The sequence below is a fragment of the Mya arenaria genome, chromosome 15, assembly GCF_026914265.1.
Source record: "Mya arenaria isolate MELC-2E11 chromosome 15, ASM2691426v1".
Classification (NCBI taxonomy): Eukaryota; Metazoa; Mollusca; class Bivalvia; order Myida; family Myidae; genus Mya; species Mya arenaria.
In genome coordinates, this window is record NC_069136.1 from 18286558 (window position 1) to 18297377 (window position 10820).

A 10820-nucleotide genomic window follows, 5' to 3' on the forward strand; every position below is an offset into this window, starting at 1 on the left:
CACCAGACAATACCTTGTCCAGAAATTTAATCATTATATGAATGACAGCAATGCTTCTGCGAACCAGATTATGCAAACATCGGCACACAAGAACATTGCATGTATAAACGACGATAGCAATATAAATCTAAATCAACACAAGGAAATGTCTAGCATCCTGTACTCCAGTGTAAATTAACTGTCTACTTCCGTGCAAAATGGTCATTCTAGGCTGTTCAAGCAATGCTCAAGTTCACACACTGTCACAGTCATTGATTCAACATGAAATCCAACTTTTTCTGGTGGTTTTTACAACATTTATGTAGCTCGAATTCACGGAAGAAATGTCCTTGTGCACATCCGTTAAAATGTCAAAAATCCATGCTGTAATCAGCAACAAAGCGAATTCGCACTATTGAAAGCGACTGTGAGGCTGGCTTATGTTCTTTACAAACTTCAACCGCCAAATGACATGTACACACTCGCGTGATTACTTGTGACGTCACGCAGTCATGACATTGGTATTATTATTGATTTGTATAATTTAAATGGATTGAAATATGTATTTTTGTTGTTTTTAAGTGGAACCTTTGAAAATCTGTTTACATGATTTATGTTTTGTATTGCTAATAAAATGTTTTTATGTCGGGCTATTTTCTTTCCTGCGGATGAAGCATCCTAGTAACACACAATGAAAATTATTCTCACTAATACAAGAGAAGAGTATTGAAGAAACTTTGACGAGACTTTAAAGATTTCACATAGTTAGGAAACCATCTTAAGCAGTCCGGTACCACTGGTTACCAGAGTCCGATGTGGACGGTGATTCGTAGTTTAAATTGTTTGTTACTTTGTGATTGGTTGTGTATTTTGTAAACATTCGTGACTTTGCGAATGTTTATGATTTATGAACTTCCGTGATAGGAATGACATGAATGTTAAAAAGCCCCAATCCCTCACTGTTCTTAAAACGCCGTGCCTTGTTTTGTAAACAATTGAATTAAATGACGTTCAAATATAGACATTGTCAATTTGTGTAGATAGTTAATATTTGTAACCTTTTATAACTTAACTATTAAGATAATGTTATGTGCGAAGTACAAGCTGTGGTGTTACATAAACATTCCTGATTCCTACAGTGTTCATTGTTTAGCAACCTAATCTGCAGCCTTTGTCAAACCATATATCCGGAACAATCAATACCTCTGTATTTAGTTTATATTTAGCTTGCTCGCAGACTTGTCCATTTAGAATCAGTGGCCAGAAAGCAGAACGCATGTTTCTACCAATGGCGTTCCGCAAAGAGGTTTCACTATTCCAACAAGACGTTCATAATAACTGCCCATCCGCGGTGCGCGTTCGACTATGACATTCCACTTTATGTTTGTATTTGATGTATATCTTTGCACTTCGTCATTTGTTGTCACTGTTTCAACACTAGATCAAACACATATTTTGCACTTTTAAATTGTAATGCGTTATCACTGGTAATTTGTACAGGTGTATCGCGTTGAGACACATATCTTTTAAAACCTTACAAGAACTTAGAATTTGTCATATCTTGTAAATTTGCAATGTGAATAGCCCGTGTCACGAGGCAGGTATATCGACAAAACCCACAGCTTTGTTGGTTCACCTCTGTATTTGATGAACACGGGGCCAAAGTTATCAAGCCCTGTAAAATAGAACGTCTCGCAGATACACTTAATTCAGCATGTACATGGCGACCCGCACAGCGAAGTATTCCTTGTTCATCTAGGTATAGGCCCAACTGTCGTTGTACATTTGTTGTTTGACCAGTTTTGATAGATTGAATCACGTCAGCATAGTGTTGGTTTTGCACGAACCTGACCCATATAGTTTTTGCTTTTTGATTTCTTCGCATCTCAAGGAACCTCTTCGGTTTTCCATTTTCCTCAAACATTAAATGAAACGAAGAACGTATGCGGTCACTCTTATAAGTGATTTAGAATCATGGGCTGATATTTGGTGAAAGTTTTTAATTGCTTTTGATAAACGTTTGATTATTTTTCTTTTGAAATGTTTAAAATTATCTTAAGGTAACAAATTTTATGGTAACGATTTTATGTTGTAAATTATTATTATAAACTTGCCTCCCATTTGAGATTATCTCGTTTTAGGGATTTTGTTACCATTTTCATTCAGGAGTCCTTTGTTCATATCCAAACTATTTCTAAATAATTTGGATTATTAAATTATTCTACATTCTCTTAAAGGTAATAACTTTAATTTGAACGTATCTAAAGTCTCCTTATTCCATTTTCTTGTCTTTTAATAATTGATATCATTAATTTAAAGGAGAATTTTAACAATTACTGTTATACATGAAAATAGTATATTTAAGGTGATTATCAATTACCAAAATTTCAAGAAGCGTTTTAGTTTAATGGGACTTCTCGAACAAGTATTACTGAAAATATAACTACTTATGAGGTTCATAGTTTTACAAATATTTGTTGCTTTATGCAAAGTAATCTATGTTATTTGGAGACTTGTTTTAGAAGCCAATCAGGCCAGTACCTTTGTTTACAGTTGGGCTCTAACTATCTATGTACACTAAGCACTGCATGTCTGAGAGCAGCACTCTGCAACTGATTTCCACCTGATGAAATCGCTTTACTCTCAGACCCAACTCAACATGATCTTTTACAACACTTAATGACATTTGGCAACCTAAATAACGCTACAAGAATGACTTTTAGAGAAGATCAATTTAATAAGAATACTACAAGCAGCACCCTAGAAGAAGATAACTTACAACAAGCATCAACCTAGAAGAAAATAATTTACTACAAGCAGAAGCCTAGAACTAGATGATTTAACTACAAGCAGCATCCTAGAACAAGATAATTTTACTACAAGCATCAGCCTAGAAGAAGATAATTTACTACAAGCAGCAGCCTAGAACAAGATAACTTTACTACAAGCAGCAGCCTAGAAAAAGGTAATTTACTACAAGCAGCAGCCTAGAAGAAGATAATTTACTACAGGCAGCAGCAGCCTAGAACAAGATAATTTAACTACAGGCAGCATCATAGAACAAGATAATTTTACTACAAGCAGCAGCCTAGAAAAAGATAATTTTACCAGAAGAATATAACTTTACCAGAAGAAAAAAACAACAACTAGGTCTTCAACAGCTTCCTACTTCAGAACAATTATGTTTCAAATTGTCTACTATCAAGTGTCCTATTCGAGATCATACACTCAGTCATACATGCACATACACTCAGTCATACAAGCACATACACTCAGACATACATGCACATACACTCAGTCATACAAGCACATACACTCAGTCATACAAACACATACACTCAGTCATACAAACACATACACTCAGTCATACAAACACATACGATCAGTCATACAAACACATACACTCAGTCATACAAACACATACACTCAGTCATACAAACACATACACTCAGCCATACAAACACATACACTCAGCCATACAAACACATACACTCAGCCATGCAAACACATACACTCAGTCATACGAACACATACACTCAGTCATACAAACACATACACTCAGTCATACAAACACATACACTCAGTCATACAAACACATACACTCAGTCATCCAAACACATACACTCAGTCATACAAACACATTTTCTCAGCCATACTTGCTGATACACTCAGACATACTAGAACATACGCTCCGACACACAAACTTCTGAGATGTTTATGGCTTATACATCGTTAATAATGCCAATTAAACTTCACTTCCACAAAACCAGTTAGCCTATCTTTTCAGTAACCCTACATTTGAAAAATGCCACTATCAGCTCGGGTTTCATAAAACTTTAATAAAACCATTCAAAGGTATACCTTGTCTGCATCTAAACATGAAAAAGGACTGCCGATTTATTCGATAAATGCATGGCGAATTTCCCTTACCTTTTAACAATGCCATTCCGTGATCAAAAGACGTATCATTAACCGAGATTTCTTTTAGAAAATCACCTTAAAATAAATGTAGATGCGACCTTAGTGCAATACGTCTTTTATCGCTTAACGAATTATCTATTATAACAAATGAAGACATTCTGAATAACTGAATCGTAAGATGTCATAACATAAAGGCTTGTATACTCACCAAGCGTACATAGAAATGAGGACATTCCATATATAATAAATGTCGGGCTTTTAGGAGGTCAAAATCGAACATGTATGATATATTAAAATGACAACACTTTTTGCAGAGTTTTCGTCCAAGGATTTATCATTGGAAGCACCGTCTAACCCTTTGTCCTTCAAAGCATTGTCGGCGCTCTCACTCTGCCGCTTCCGTTTAAGTAAGTATTTAAGCCCTCGAGCGGTCGTAGGAGGGCGGCTATATGGATCCCGTTTAGTACAATGGCGGAAATGATCAACATGGCACCCTTCCACGTGTATTTCTTTATTAAGAACTCGCTGAGCGGTGCAAACACGAATCCGCCGATGCCACTTCCGTGAATGGCAATGCCGATAGTGAGGGCACGCTTTGTCTTAAAATAATAGCAAACCGAAACAACGGCTGGGAGGTACATCAGCCCAAGACCAGCACCTGAAGCAAAACATAATGAATAGTGGGTCTCATCAATTCCATGTACATTTATTGCAACAATTTTGTTTTCAGAATGCGTTTTTATGTAGTTATTTTCTTTATTTATTTTTAATTTAAAAACTGGCGACAACACATTGATTTGTAAACTTCTTATGACGAGGTTTCACTGTTACAGGTACAAAACCACTACGTACATGTATGGAGTCAGTAATTTAAGCACGTGACAAATTAAGGACGAATAGTTCCGATTTTCAATAAAACAGAGAAGGACATTACTTTTCACTTAGGAAATAATGAACGATCACTGATGTGTCACTGAGGGTTGAAAATGAGAAATCATTAGCAAAGAGGACTTACAGATTTTGCCATTTAGGTCAAGTTAAAGACGAAAAACATTCCATGTTTAAGTCGATGTCTATCAGTACATGTGGCTATTGTCCTTTGATAAAATTCTTTCTTTGGAAGATATGAATAGCAACATGTTTAATCCTCGAAAAATGTACAGTTTAATTTTATTGCATAATCAGAATTTTGTTTTATTAGTTTGTTAAATTCACTCTTAATTAAAATGTTTGATATTACTTCAGATTATCATACAATCGATAAACGGTTGAATGCTGACGATAGGTTTTTACCCGCTTGCTGATAGGATTGGAGCCAGAACAGTTCGGTATGCGTTGAAAACGCGTTTTCTGTTGTAATGCCAATGGGTTGAAAAATAGACATAAATGGTGAGTATGGTCTCTTTTTTTCTTTTCAGAGGTTTAAACAAGTCAGTTTAAAAATTCGAGGAATGTAATTCCAAATTGAATTGTGTTATGTTAAAAGTAAAATATCTGAATTGAAATAAATCTCTGATCGTCCAGAATCGACATACCTTGCTAAGGCTTAATGTTGACAAGGTAAAATCTGGATTTTCATTTAAACTGTTATCGTTTCGTAGGTTCCATAAATTCCTCTGCATATGTGTAGAATTTTGACAGAAGGTTGCCTTGTTACAAATTTTAGAACTTTAATAGGTTGTGGTGCCAATGAACCCTTGCTCATGATTTTTAGAATACTCGATAACCGGATTTCTGTTATACACTGTGTACTTATTCGGTGTGTATCAAAATTCATAAAATCTCCATAGGATTAAATGTCATACCCTTCTATCATTTTAAAGCAAAACCAAAAACTGACATCTTTAATTAAGGAGAAATAAACAAAAACACATAGTTCGGTATACAAGTAGGTAACCCAATTAAAATTTGGTACGGAACTATTTCTCTCCATCCCCTATATCCCCTATATTTCACAACTGTTGTAAAAAGTGCACTTTCGTGTGTGACAATATAAAATAAATCACTAATTTACCTCTAGAAATGGCTTTTTACTTTTCCTTGGCTGTCTTTGTAAAAAGACTTGAATTATTATTATATATATTTCAACCATAAACCTGAATTAAAGATAATATTTAACAAAACACGTCATACCTCCCAGTAGGCCATAGACGAGGATCATGATGAGAACATTGAAGGAAAACGTACACAGGAAGAACGAGACGGAGGCAAGGGCCGCTCCGAAGATTGCTACGGGTCGGCATCCAAACACCGACACCAGAATACTCGCTATAGGAGCTATGAAGAGGCAAAGAAGTTTAAAAAGTCAATTGAAAATAATAAAAAAGCCACGTGGACGTCTAGTAACAGCTCCGAACTAAATAATGCCAAAGGTGCAACAAAACATTGCAGTTTTAGTTCAGGTCTCCATTTTTATATCTAAAGTATGAAATAATGAGAGAGTGTGCCATATCAATGAAGCGGATTATTTTAAATAATATACATAAATTATAAGAAGGAAAACACTAACCAAATATTCTCTTTATACATTTCACGACATAGAATAGAAACCTTTTCGTCTGAAATAAAAGCAAGTATTGTTTGGAATTGTGTTCTACGTTTGATAAATATGGGAACGCCTTTTTTGTTCATTCGAGGTATTCGAGGAGGAAGGAAAACGTTAGCAATTGAATGAATCACCTTTCATCAAACACCAGGTGACCTAAAGCAGCGCCCCAAAAGTACCAAATTAAAATGGTATTGCTGGGTACAATGTGCTTAAATTTATCAAATATAATAAAAATAATATTTTTGAAAAGTGTGTAGGGACTGTCACTACGGAAAGGAATCTGATGCGTTTATAGAATAAGCTCAAGGTTTTCTACCAAGGTGTTTTCAGTTGGGCTCCTTTGGTCTTGACTAACCATATCAGAAACCTTTTAATGATTTGTGGAACCCTAAAACTTCATCCTCATCTAGATCAGTTGATTTTGAGAACAATCACATTAATGTATTTTCCACGTCCGAAGGTGTAAAATAGATTGATTTGAAAACGAGCTTAGGGTGTTTTGGGTAAACGAGATTAACCGAATCACTGCAGAACACCCTGCGCGATGGTTGGATTGAATCTTACACGATCGTCCTGGGTAGATGCTTTTTCTTCCACTTGAGTAATTCAAAAAATAGTATGGAGTACCATTGTGGCCAAATGTTTTGATTTTCTTATTTTGGTTGGAAGTAATATTTATTCAACAGTTTTATCAAAAGGCAAAACATTTTGAGACCATCAACAAAACCAATTAAAGTATTAAATATTGTTTTTAACCTTCAACTTAACAAAGGAGTTGTCGAAATAATTTTGTTCGACAATATCCAAACGTGATCCACTCACCTATGCCGAGGAAGGTTCCGTTTAGCACGGAGATAATCAAGGAAGTGAAACTTTTGCTCTTCTGAAAGTGAAGAAGGAGCTCCCTGTAGAAATCCCGAACGAGAACGAGATTCCGTCAATAATCACGACCAACATGAACGCTGCAATAGTCACAATCCACCCCCATCCACCGTCCGGTACATTGTCATTGCAACTTTGTTCCAGTTCCATAGCCCCAGCGGTTTGACTAGATTGTCTTTTATCTACCGGACGCTCTTTCAAAAGTTTCACTACTTAACTTATCATTGACTGTTCTCCTTATGATACCAGCCCGAACTTGTCAAAGCTCTGCAACCATTACTGTTATCATGAGATTGTTCCTCTTTAAGGTCCCTTGTTTTTCTCTGCACCTTTCTTTCGGTTTGTCCGTCTCCTGTTTCCCTTTCTCCATGTTGCGATATTGATGTCAACACACACTAAATTAAGAGAAAAAAAGACCTGACCCACCGACTTGGATAATAATTTTATAAGTTGTCCGCTGGTTATAGTTTAAATAGTTTAATTGTTTAATGCAGTCCAACGCATTTATATACACTCTTAAACTTTCCCCGAAATGTTTCATCGAGTTTAGCTATTTCGTCTTCCCTTGAGACTTATATGCTATCAAAGTGAAATGCTGAACTTTTGAATAGAATGAACCATAGGCGAGAACGTGCACTCTAAATGTTCTATACAGGTATTGATATCTTACGCTAATATTATAAGCTTCATCATTACGTCTTATTTTATTTTCAACAATATATTCATTTTTTTTGAAAGAAATTCAATGCTCTCAATTACCATTAAAACGCATCTGAAATATACCCCAAGTGCAAGTTTGCACACGCAGCATTCAAATGCAATATATATCTTAATAAACATACTTTTTATAATATTTTTGTGAGTTTCATATTCATAAAACAAAAGTCTATACTAAAATCAGTCGTGTTCTCTACACTGTAATTTAAAACACATTCAGAGCCTAAAACGCAGGTGTAACCTTTTTTCATACTCAATGACAAATTAACCTAACATTTTGGCAACAATTAAGCCCTTAAAGATCCCTATTGCCCCCTTGTTTGTTTTTCACAAGAACGTGTGTTACATGTACAGCACTGGTCTAACACCAAGAAAAACCTTAAAAACTTCCATAACGGAATGGGGCCGCGTAATTCATGACTTGTTCATGGGTAAACATATAAAAGCCACGACTATTCACCTGTTTCATCATTCAGGGTCTGGTCTAGGCTTCTCCACGGCAACGAGTCTTACGTGTATGATACCGGTCTAATGACCCATGTGTTTTGTGCACCGAATGAAAACCAGACTTAAACCCTTGTAACAATACTACTATCCTCCGCTGCGGACCATTACCCTATTACCGCTTGTCAATTGTGTGGTTGGTTCCCTTGCTTGTTATAGGTATCTAAAAGGCGTGCTGCTGCTGTTGCTGCTGCTGCTGATGCTGCTGATGCTACTACTACTACTACTACTACTACTACTACTACTACTACTACTACTACTACTACTACTACGACTACGACTACGACTACTACTACTACTACTACTACTACTACTACTAGCCAACTGCTTGTTTGTGCATTTTGGCTGAGTGCAGTAGACCAATCTCCACACTTTCAAATATAACATAGTAGGTTAGTGCCGTGGATGGAGAAAGTTTATCGGGCACGGCGGAGTAATAAATCGATGAGACATATGACTTTTCTCCATCCACGGCACTAACCTAGAGTTTGTTACTTCTTTTATGAAAATAGAATAAAGTACCTTTAAACTAACAATTTATTAAAAGGGGGACAAATGTCTGTGACATCGGCACACTACCTATGCAGTGTTTAATGAACTTGTCATGCAGTGTTTAATGTACCAAAATCCTCTTTTTGCATTTTTCTTCAAATGTTTAAAGTACGTTTATAGTTAATGAGTTACATTTTAATAATTCAATATCAATTCAAAACAGAAACGCTTATAAAACAACATAAACGTGGAACAGTCACCAAGCAATTATCTATTCATGTAACAATTATTCCGAAAGTCACAGGTCATGGCTTAAGATCACGAGTGTGTAAACAATCACCACATGTTCAATGGATTTAGTTCATGTTAAGGAATTAAGTGTTGGATGTTCAAGACTCCACCGGCAAAGAGAGAATTGCCAATACCATTAACATACAAAGTGATGAAACTTTCTGGGAAAAAGATTGTTAAGGTCGGTTGTTGGTGTACTACTGATACGTTTCTGAAGCACTGCTTGTGTTTTCCATTGACATTTTAAAAAAGAAAATAAATCGGGGTTCGCGGTCACATGACCAACTGATTGTAGAAGAACATCACGTGGTCAATGATCCTAATAAACTAACATTTACACGACTTCGTGTTATTGGACCGATTTGTATGCTAGTGACAGGCTAAATAAGCATTTTAAGATGACAATACGAATTATGTGATTACGCTACCAATGATCAAAAGTCAATATTATTACGCTATCAATGAGCTTCCTAGGTTGACTTTGACTGTTTGATTGACCAATGCTATAAGGCTACAAATGACGATGGACTTATGCTATACAATTGCAAATGACGTTGCAATATGCCGATGAGACTAGTAGAGCCATGTCAGTACGCTACGGTGGGGTTTAGAAAGAATGGCATAATAAACATGGGCGTTGTAAGTAAGATAAGACTAATCTGTCTCAGAAAGCGTATTGTGATGGCAATGCGATAGTACATGGACCAATACCACTAACACAAGCATAAAGACTTTACAAACAATGATATATCAACAACCTTTTTCTCACTGTCACGATTTCAGCCCCAATTTCCTGAGACTTATCTAAGAGGCATTAATTATGATTTGTACACACGGAATTATTCAATGAAGAAATAAACAAACATATTATGATTATATCCCCTTGAATGCAAATTCAAACTTAACAAATGTGTTAATATAGGAACAATTATGGCATGGTTAGTGTAAGGTGAAAGGTCAAAGTGGTCACAACTAAGCACGACACTTCATATTGAAAAATGTTTGCAAATTAGAGGTGGCAATGATTAAGACAGAGACGAGATGTTTGTATGAATAAAGTGCATGCACGTGCGTACGAATACAAAAAAGCTAGTCAGGCATACACAAATAATACGTTTAAATAAAGTATTATCAGAAAAAGGTTACACAGGGTACAAATTATAAACTAAATGGTTTGGCATTGAGTAGGCTTAATTTGAGATGCCTATGTGTGGTTTTGATCTCTGTATAGGCCGTTTGGTTGCCAAGATGTGAACTAGTTGGTAATATGTGTGTTTATTTAGATCACATGGGTTTGTTTTGCTCCAGATGGGGCTTATGTTATTCAAAATGTAGTCTTTTTGGCACTTAAAATGCTTTATTAGAATACACAGTTTGTTTGGCTCGGAATGGGCTTTATTGTTGCCAAACCATATGAGTTGTGATATGATTTAGAAAATATTTTTAAACTTCAGAAAGATCTGAGAAACAAATGTTTATAATCTCG